The sequence below is a fragment of the Hipposideros armiger genome, unplaced genomic scaffold (genome assembly GCF_001890085.2).
Source record: "Hipposideros armiger isolate ML-2016 unplaced genomic scaffold, ASM189008v1 scaffold_299, whole genome shotgun sequence".
NCBI lineage: Eukaryota > Metazoa > Chordata > Mammalia > Chiroptera > Hipposideridae > Hipposideros > Hipposideros armiger.
Genome location: NW_017731649.1, coordinates 775,834 through 786,554, shown reverse-complemented (window position 1 = coordinate 786,554; position 10,721 = coordinate 775,834). Strand labels below are relative to the sequence as shown.

The following is a 10,721-nucleotide window of genomic DNA, read 5'->3' as shown; positions in this document are numbered from 1 at the left end:
ACCAGGCTTCTGAGAACCCGGTAACCTTGTGCCTGAATGCAGGGTGTCCTGAATCCACCGGAGCAGACAATTCCTGCTGTAAGTTCCCTCCTGTATTTTTACCCGAACTTGCATTTACTTGAATCACTTACTAAAAGTGCTATTCCGGCAGAGGATAATCACTCAAATGAGAGCGGTCATTTCTCTCGCCATCTACACTGTAAACCTCTCCGAGACAATAAGACCATCCTCTACTACCGTAATATTGCTAATAATAGCTAATATTTATTGTGTGCACATGTATGAAGTTATGTATTCTTTCCAACCACTCCGTGAGGGGAGTACCGTTTTGGGGACCGGTTTACAGATACAGAAACTGAGGCACTGAAGACCCAACACCCCACAACTAGAAAGTGTCACAGTTGAGATTCAAAGCCAGCGTGAGTGGCTGCATCGACTTAATGCCTATGGCCAGTCCGTGGTGAATATTGCTGACTCAATCCTCTTTGAATCTTAAAATTATGTCTCGTGTTCTTGGAGATGGAGAGAGCAGGTCACCATCACTTACAATGACCCGAAGACACCTGAAGATGTCCGTGCACTTTTATGGAGCTGCCTTGGAAATCAAACCTTCCCGTAACGGGCCAGCTTGGAGCTGAGGCGGTGGGGCCCAGAATCGCCATAAATCAGAAGGCACAAGTCTGAGCTACGCCGCTACTCACAGCAAAGCCTGACATTCAATCAACAACTTCACAATGACACGGAGCCGTAAGCCACCACTGTGGGAAACACCCTCAGAAGGGTACCTGCCCAGATTTGGATGTTTTGTTTGGTTTGTAAAATAACGCTCCCTTTGCTACAGAGCCTCTGGGTGCTTGCTCAACACTTTAAGACCAAAACTAATAAATCCATGGGTAGTTTAATTACCGCTAAGTAAGCCAGCCTAAGAAGCTAAGTCGCATCTCCCAGCATCAAGTTCTCAGAAACCTGTCAATGACATCAAAACCACATATGGGCCACGCGAACACCTCCCATGCGTAAACACAGATCCCTGCTCGTCCTGAGACCGCTGCTGTTCACAGAGCAGAGGCCAACCCCGCGGGCTGGAGCTGAGAGGGGGCGGGCGGGACACAGGAGCCTGGCCATGACCACGGCCTCATGGAGGAAACCCAGCGGGGGCTCCCCACGCCCCTGCACACCAGCATCACCTGGAGACTTCCCAACACGACCACCTCAGAGGCCCTTCCCTCTGTCCAAGAGTCAATCTGACAAAGTGAACTTGTTTGAGGCAGGGACAGGGCTGGCAAGCACTAGTAATTTTCTAGAAGTTTCTCTAATATATACGCATCCAGGGCAGAAACCCCTGGTGAAGTGAAGAGTGGCGTGAGGCTCAGGGGCTGCTGGTGAAAACAGTGACACGGACGTCACACACATCACCACCACACGGCAGCTCTCCCACCCAGGGCCACCCGTGGCCTCCATGTTCTCCACTCTGTTTGCCCTGAATGTTATTTTTATCTGTAATGTTATAGCATAAAATGTTGGAGACTGGTGGGAAATAAAGAAGTCCACCACACCATAGACCAGCTTGAGTTTTATTGTTTGTTGTTTTTCTCCTGAGTTCGAGGTGGCGGATTGGTTCTGTGCCCTTTGCTGTGGTGAAAAGCCCACAGCATGTGGCTCCGGGGACAGCTCAGCTGTTGGGGTCCCCCCTGAGCACAGGGCATTACAGGCTGAGCCAGTGTCCACCTGCAGGTGAGCTCTCAGCCACGGGCAAGAATCCTGTCTCCTCACCCTGGACCAGCGACAAAGCAGACACTTTATACAATGCACCCCCTTCAGTGACCTGCCACCCACAGGGCGTGGAAATCGCTTATTTCTCCTGGAAATTCTGTTCAGCTGCTTAGCATCTGACATTCTAACTCAAGACTATTTCATCTAAAAGACATGTTTCTTCTCTCAGAAGGGCACAATTTCGTGAGTCATCCACACACAAAAGAGTCGAGGTCCCCCGATGCATTCCTAGGCAGTCACCGGAATGGTGACTCGAGTTCACCACCCCATGAAAAAGCGGTCGTGTCCCTCCCGCTTAAAGTAAAATGAAGGAAGTGAGAACAGCCCACCAAGAAATAAAACAGGGCCACGCAGTGCCCAGTGGCTGCGTAGAAGCTGTCCGCCTGTCACCCTTTACCACCTTTCCTGGCGGGGGCCCAGCAGGGAGTGACTGAAGACATCAGACTTCTGTACAAAGCAAAGCCTCTTCTGGATCTGGGGGGCGGGGGGCCGAGCAGCGTGGGGTGCTGAGCTGGAGGGTGGGTGCCTGGTTGTGAGGGGCGTTGAGCTGAACAGGCCACACGTGCCAACTCGTTGATTTAAGTGTCAGGCGAGTGTATCGCATTAAAACGCTAAGAGACAATAATAAATCCACGCATGCAGAGACCGCTCCACAGGGAGCCAAACCTATAGTTCAGCCACTGACTCAAGAGAGGACAGTGAGCCAAACAACCGACAAAGACAGACCAACGGAGAAGTGCTTCTGCTGAGTGACAGCGGGCAGCATGTCTGGCTGCCCGGTCAGGGAACTGCCATCCGACCGATTCTGACACCTATGGAGGAAGGGTGTTAGCGACACTACACTTGTCACCAAACTGGGCACTGCACAGATTAGGAGGCACGACAGCGGCCTCTGAGGGCTGTGGTCCAACACAGACAGAGGCATGACACAGTGACATTTCAAAAATAACTTTGAGCATGTTTTCTGCCAACACACCCACAGCACACTGTCACTGTTCTCTAGCAAACGTCCTCCATTCTACCACCTACATCTCTCCCCAAAACATTGATTATTCTTTCTGAATTTAAAAAAAAAAAAAAGCGAAGATGCTGGAGTCAAACGTGAGTTGGAGTAAACCGTGGTCACATGGGTCACATGGGCTGGGGGAGGGGAAGTGAGTGTTTCATGGGGACAGAGGTTCCCTTTGGGGAAGAGCTCTGGCGATGATGGCGGGGACGCCTGCACAGCGGTGTGACTGTGCTTCACGCCACTGAGCTGTGCACTGGGAACGGTTAAGGTGGTGACTTTCATGTTATGTATATTTTACCACACAAAAAAATGTATATATATATATATATATATACATGTTTTGGGAGCATAGAAGAGAATCAGAAAATTACCTTTATTACATTTTGGTGAATGAAATGATGTTAGTCGATTCATTCAACTGCTAAAGAGGAGAAAGGACAGAAAATATATTTCCCTCATTTAGAGTTTTCTCTATTAGAAAACTGACACCAGGTCCTATTTGCTTCATGTCTTTGGTGATGGGACGTTGTCTAGGAGATGCTGTTGCTACAGAGGAACCAGCGCAGTTTCTCCAGAGGCAGTCACAGAGTGTCTATGAAATTGGTGACAGTTTAGCATTCCTAATAAAATCCTTTTTCTTTCAGTTTTCCGACAGGACATACTGCTGACACACTGGTTGCACGTATTCAACACTATTTATGCTCAGACAAGCCTCAGTTTCATGATGAATGTACGTGGTTTGCGAACACGGGGTCTGGACGCCGGAAGCAGCCGTCCCCTCCTTTGCGGTGGGTCTGAGCCCCTGGTTGGAGCGTGACCTGTGAGGGGCACCCCTACACATGGCATGAACACAAAAAGGAATAGAACAGAAATTAGGAACGGAAGCAGAAAACACAGCTCAGCAGCTGGGTTACGTGAGGATGGAGGATGGAAGGGAGGAATTTTTAATGAGGCCCAAATGAAGCAGAGGTGGGACAAAACCCCCAGCGCCCTGCTCCCATGAAAACAAAACCCCTCAGGAGGCCGGGTGACGGGAAGACTCCTCCACTAAGAGCTCACTGTTAGGGAGAAGAGAGAGAAGGTGCGACCGCACATGACCAGGGCCACACAGAGGGGCGCCCAGGTCCTAGGTGGCGGGAAGAAACACAGGAGGGCTCTTGAAGGGTGAGCAGGAGCCCACGCAGAAATCTCGGGAAGGGCTGGAAGCCACGGGGCCCCCACGGCTTCGGGGAGCGATGAACAGATCCAGCGGGCAGTGAGAGTGAGAACAGGGGGGACCAGGCCGGGGTCTCCAGGGGGCAGTTTGGGCTTCACCCTGGAGAACTCAGAGGACAGATTCTGGCTGAACCCACGTCAGGATCCCACGGTGTCCAGGAACCGAGCAGATGCTGCCCTACTGATGGGAGGTGTGGACCTGCGCCCGATGGAAACACTTTCCCCCATAGAGGATCTTAGGGGTATCAGCAGAGACGTTTCCTGAATTCATATCCACCCAGTTCTCGATGAAAAATGGAATTGTTGGGTTTGGTCAACAGAGGTTCTACCTGGGAGGTGACTTCCCAGTCCACACCCCAGACGGTGTGATTATCTCCTCCCTTGTGTTGACTTTGAGTCAGACACAGCTGGGGCCCTTGTCTCATCCAACACGGGTCTGGATTCAGTTACTGAAATTCAATGTCTTCCTTGTGTAATGGGAAAGCTAATAAACATGCACACAGAGGTGCCTTGTGAGGGAAACACACACTGATGTTCACCAAGGACAGTGGTTAGTGTCTCGTAAGCGCATAAGAAGTCAGGAGAGTCTTTCCATCTACTGCTACCAAAACAAGAGGAGCTGTCACCACATCCGCGCATCTGCAACGGATGGTCGTGCGCAACTGCCCCAGCTTCCTGATCAAAAGGAACAAGCAGACATACAGCTCTGAGCCCCATAATCTGAAGGCCCGCAACTCCTTCTGCTACAACAGGCTGACTCACCGCAAGCGGCCGACGGCAAAGGTGTGGTGGTCGTCATGAAGTGGAGATCCCACCAGCGAAAGCCAGCCACCTCTACGTGTGGACCACCATCAACCAGAGCGCCCGGGCCACCCTCAGCGGCATCCGGCACATGATCTGCAAGAACAAGTACCGCCCGGACCTGCGCAGGGCCGCCTTCTGCAGAGCCAGCGCCATCCTGTGCAGCCAGAAGCCAGCGACACTGAAGAGAAAGCGGGCTCGCCCCACCAACAGCTCGTGAGCACCTTCCCACAAAGCAAGAGAGCATAAAGCATCAGCCAACTTTCTCAAAAAAGAAAAAGAAGCCATGAGACAAATACAGTCTAAAAGTTAAGAGACCATGCATAGAATTTAATTCCCTAGAGGGATTTAGAATTCTTTGCTTTTCAGGAACACCTAATTAATTCTTTAACATTTATGTTTAGTTCATGAAGCTGTACTTAGACTTTTTTTAATTAATGGGATCTATTAAATAACAATATTCAGTTGTAGCAAGGTTGTGTGACGATGGCCACGCGGCTAGTAGCTGGTGAGACTACCTGAGGGGCACCTTTTCCAATACGTGCAGCGGCTGTCTTCTTATGTGTTTATCCTAGAGGCATACACGGGAGGTGAACAAACACGTAACCACCAGGGGCATGTCGCAGCAAGTGTGTGACAGGACAAACACCCAGGACTCCGCAGAGACTCTGACCTGAATACTTGACAGCCAGGTGCCCACGGACTGGGAAGGTGGTAAAGGAGACCACAAGACACTGAGGTGTCACCAAGGCAGCAGCTGCAAGAAGCGACAACACCCTAAGGTGCTGAGGAGGGAGGGCCTCCCCAGCGACCCCGGGGCTGGGACCTGGCTGGGAGGAGGGTGTCCTGAGGCAGGTTCCAGTGTGGTGAGAGGGCCCGCTGGGACCCCTGTTCCTTCTCCAGTCAGGACGAAGAGGGCTGCAGGGGGGACGGAGCCGGAAGCACACAGGACGGGGTGTGGGACTCGCTGGCCGAGGTCAGACCAGTCTCTCCGTGAGCAGCACAGCAAGTGCTGGGAGATAACACGAGCCCAAGTTGGGATTAACAAATAAATTGTTTTCTCTACTAAAAAAGACCAAACATACACAAAACTATATCCAAGAATGATGGTGAAAGACACAGGAGAACATGCACAAAACACAAAATGAGAAGAGTGGGTCATCAGTTTGCACTAACGGTTCCATGCTTAACGCAAAATATGAGCTCCTAGGGAAGATCATTAAAATGACACCCATCAAGTCAACTCTGGGAGCTGAGGTTTTGGAATTATTTTTTTCTTGTCACCTTCATTTGCTTGTCAGTATTTTCAAATGTTCTATAATAAGCATGTATTACTTCTGTAATAGCAAGAAAATAAAAACTTTTTTAAAATAAACCAAACTAAGTTCCAATTATGTGAGCACAAGCCCACCAGGTTGCGGGGCAGCATCCCCTTTGGAGCCCTGCGCTTTGCGTCCCAGGAAAATCGCTGGCACCACTGCCAGCAGCTCGTTAATTTCACGCCTGTGCCCGCAGTCAGCACATTCCTGACTGCTGGTCCTGTAAATATAAAGCTTGCGAGTGATGGCAAACGTCAGCAGGTTCTGTAAGAACGTCTCAGCACAGAGATCGCTGTTTAGTCTCCTGGCCGTCTTCAGTCTCTGCCTGTTTTCTTAACTATCCCTAACGAGTTTGAACGTCCCCTTTCTTTTTTAATCTGTCGTTTTCTCCCCATGACCTACACACTTGTTTAAAGCCCCACCTTGTTGTATGAGGACTACATAGACTGACACTGGTGTGCGTGTACACCAACACACGACCAGTTAGGGAGCACGCCCAGCACGCAGCCTTTGAAACTTGAAAACACCAGCGATTAGATGTGCTTCACGCCATTAGAAAGCATCTGGTTGACACTGAAACAAGACCTGGACATTTATTCAGATTTGACCCCCAGTCAGCTTCTTCTTAGGTGGAATTTTATTGTTTTGGACAGATTCTGACCTAATCTAACACTGAGATTGATGGATGTTTTACATGAACTCTTGTAGATTTTGGCTACCTGCCACAGCTACCCCTACCTTCTAAATTATTGCTTTTCTTCCTCCTGCCCCCAAACATGTAGGTGATTCTGACATGCCTTTTTCCCATTGGAAAACATTTGATACTTACCTAGTTATTTAACCTCTATTTATGACCTCCACTTACAGTATGACAAAATACATTAAAATATTTTTAAATCTTTTAAATACTTATTATAAAACACAACCATATATGTACACAATATAATAAAGGAAGGAAAAGACTCCTATTTCTCCAATGAAAACTAAGATTCCCAGTAAAACTTCTCCTAAAAAGAATCTGTATTTCCAGAGGAGAGAGTCAAGATAGCGGAGCCAACAGACACTGTGTTCACTTCCTCCCGTAAACACATCAAAATTACAACTCAATGACAGAACACTCAACCATCTGAAGTCTGGCTGAACAGAAGTCCTATAACTAAACATTTAAAGAAGCTGCGTGGAGACCGGTAGGCGGGGCGGAGACGCAGAACGGGCCCCACACCTGCGTGTGGCAGATGAGAATCAGGTGGGAGATCTCGGCCATGGAGGTTGCCCCCAGAGGAACGGGGGACCCCAGGCCTACACCAGGCTCCCCAGCCCAGAGCACTCGTGCGGGAAGGGGAGCCCCCACAACATGTGGCTGTGAAAAACAGTGGGGATTCCGGCCATCCAGGTGGGACAAGAAGGCGGCAGGAAACCCAGATGTCCTCTTAAAGGGCCCTGCACAGACTCACCCTCGCAGGCACTCACCTTGGGCTCCAGCGGAGGGACGGTGACTCAGGGGGGCATCTGAGGCATATGGGGGCAGACTGAGGTGTGGGGCTCCCAGGCGAGGGCTGGGGAACAGTGCCCATCTTCACACAGCTGTGCCGCTGGCAGGCAGGAGCCATCTTTCCTGTGTTGAGCCCTCCCTTTGGCCAAATCTGAATCTGACTGGCCTGGGGAGCTCCGTGGCTCTGTCCCGCTGACTCGCTGAGAGCCCGCCACATCCAGCTCCGACCTCGTGAGCTTCGTCAGTGGCAGCAGCTCACCGGAGCCAGCCGCCGGCAGCCGGGTCTCTGTGCGAGTCCGTCATCGGGATGCTCATTTTTCTATATTGGAGACCTTCACATCTGGGTGGATCGTTTGGGGTTTTGGTTTTTTTTAAGATTTTTATTGAAAAATATAGAATCCGTATTTCCAAAAATTATTGTATGATTTAGAACACCCTTTTCTTAAATAAAATGTGTTAAGATAAAGTAGTGCTACTTGATGGCGTGCTGAATAGCTACATCTTTGGATGTCCTCTTTTATCTCATAGTTTTAACTATTTAACCTGAGTCTGAAAGAATGATATCGTTTATGAGGCTCACAGTGGCTTTAGGCAAAATCCTACGTGGAAATTTCAGTCCTGCTGTCTTTTCTTGCCTGTCCCAGTGACTCTCACACCGCCTGTGTCAGTGCAGAGGGCGCTCCCCGCCATGTCCACACTGGGAGCCCTGTCTTGGGGGAAAAGTGTCTCTGAAGTTCTGTGGAGCTTCATGCGACAAGCCCTGTTTTCTTGCTGCACCACCGAGACATGAGAATGCATTGTAGCCGCAAGCACTCCATCCGAATGACTGAACCCACGGTTTACGTTGAAATGCCAGAATACAGAAAATTCTTAATGCATCTCATGAGCATCAGAGACACTGAAACTTGTGCAAGTGTGAAGTCGGACTTAGCAGATCCGCCTTGTAGTAAAACCAAACGAAGCATCCTTACCTAAGGAACCTCCATTATAACAGTGCCAGCCTCGCCCGGCTGCGGAAATCACCAGCCGCGGGCTGTGGGAGGGATAAGCCTTCACTGAGTTCCTCTCTGCAGAGTCACGTGTCAGCTCCATCTCTGAATATGTCTCCAGCTTGCCCCGCTGGCATGTCCCTGCCTCAAAGGTGGACTGCCATTCCCCTTCGTAAGCAGGCCGTTGCAGTCGTTTGGAGTTGTGCATTACACAACATTCTGGCACCTTCTCCTAACCCTACAGGTAGGCAACTCCCATCACTCGTAATTTCAGAACTGCACGCAATGGAGCTCCGTGCCCAGGAAGCACACAGACGCGGAGCCAAACCAGCGAAGCCCCGCTCGCTAAGCCCTGACACACGGAAGTCCTACCCTGGGCAGCACGGTGGGGGAATCATGAGAGCCCATCCCGTTCATGAGACTATTTTCTAGACAAAGGGAAATCTATCTGCTGATTGACGTGCTGAAGCGGTGCCTGTTTGCACCTGCCTTTGGCGAGGAAGTAACTGTGAATTTAACATGGTCGGTTTAACGTGCATAGAGGCCAACGTGCATTTGCTACAACTTTGTGGATGTGACATTCCCTTTAACTAAAATTAACCAGCTGCTAGCGTCCTTATCAAGTCCCAGGCGAGAACGGCCTGTGACATTTTCACTTGTAAGATTTCTCTTGACTACTGTACAAATGGGGTCAGATCAGAGGTAGAGAGGCTTTTGATGACTAAAATAAATTGATAGCTTTTGGAAGTCAAGGAGCGTTACTAAATTTTTAACTTTTTTATGTAATTACAGAGGTAATGCATATAGAGATAATAAAAATACAGTAAGAAACGAGATCAAGTCACCTGTAATCCCTTTACCCAGATATAACCCCTACTAACATTTTAAGTGTATAGCCTTTCACCAAAATATACACCACACACAAACACACAGACACGGTTTTAATGGAGCCATCGTGTTTTGTAATCTGCTTTTTGGTCTTAATATATCATGGACATTTTCCACACCTATAACTATATATCCACTTTAGTGAACTTCACCCTGGGGTGTGACCGTAAGTGATTAGCATGAGGACAAATGGGTCAGAAGAAGAGATTTGAGGGCCAAGGAAGAGTTCCAGGTGCACAGGTGATAGACAGCACACAGCACCTCGGCGGGACGGGAAGTTGTGTGAGAAAAGGTGATGGTGTCAGAATAAGTAACTGATCATACGGGGGAGGTGTTAGAACCCTACCTAACACCATACGCAAAAATAAATTCTGGGTGCATGAAAGATATACATGTAATATTAGGAGACAGGTAATATCACAATAAAATTTACCAAAACACAGAATTCCTGTTGAAATGGGGGATAACTTTTTAAAGTAAGACAGAAATCATAAAAGACATAAAGGAAAAAAGAAAAAAAATGTAAGTGCTGATATATCAAGGACACTACTTAGTTGGAGAATAACAATAGATTGGGGGAAATATGTCTAATGCATATGACAACTAGTTAACAGCCGAGCACAAGAAAAGCTACTGCCAGTTAGTCAGATGAAGACAACCAGGCAAAGATATGAGTAAGCAGCTCCCAGTGGAAGAAACAAAAAGTGTTGACGTATACGTGAAAAGAAGCTCAAACTCATTAAAAGTCACAGCTTTGCACACAAAATAACTACTGAGAAACCATTAATTTTTACCACTCAGATTTTTTAAAAAGTACTTTGAAATGATGATATTCAGTGTTGGCAACAGTATCAGGCTTGGGGGTTGCACTCTAGGACACTGCTTGTTATTATTACAATCTTTTGGAACTATAATCTTGAAATTAAGATAAAAACACAGATGCTCTCTGGCATGAGAAATTCTACTTTTGAGAAAACAGCATACAGAAACAAAAGCAGCAGGACTAAGGCCATATGTATCAGGGTGGTTTTTGTAGCGTTGCTGCAGTAGGAAAAGCAGAAGGAAACAACGGACTGCTCATCAATAGGAGAATAATTCAAGTAGATCCAGGTAATGAGACACTGCTCATCTATTAAAAGAGTTAGACGATAAAACTATAGAGTGATGTACATAGAATGAGAATAGAAATGATGATCTAGATGACAGATAGCAGGTGGATGGATGGATGGATAGAT

General features: G+C 48.3%; 1 pseudogene; it reads left to right on the top strand.

Annotated features, from left to right (window-relative positions):
- The first annotated feature begins 3,875 nt into the window (after positions 1-3,875).
- On the top strand, positions 3,876-5,018 carry LOC109391685 (60S ribosomal protein L28 pseudogene; annotated as a pseudogene).
- The last annotated feature ends 5,703 nt before the right edge of the window (positions 5,019-10,721 follow it).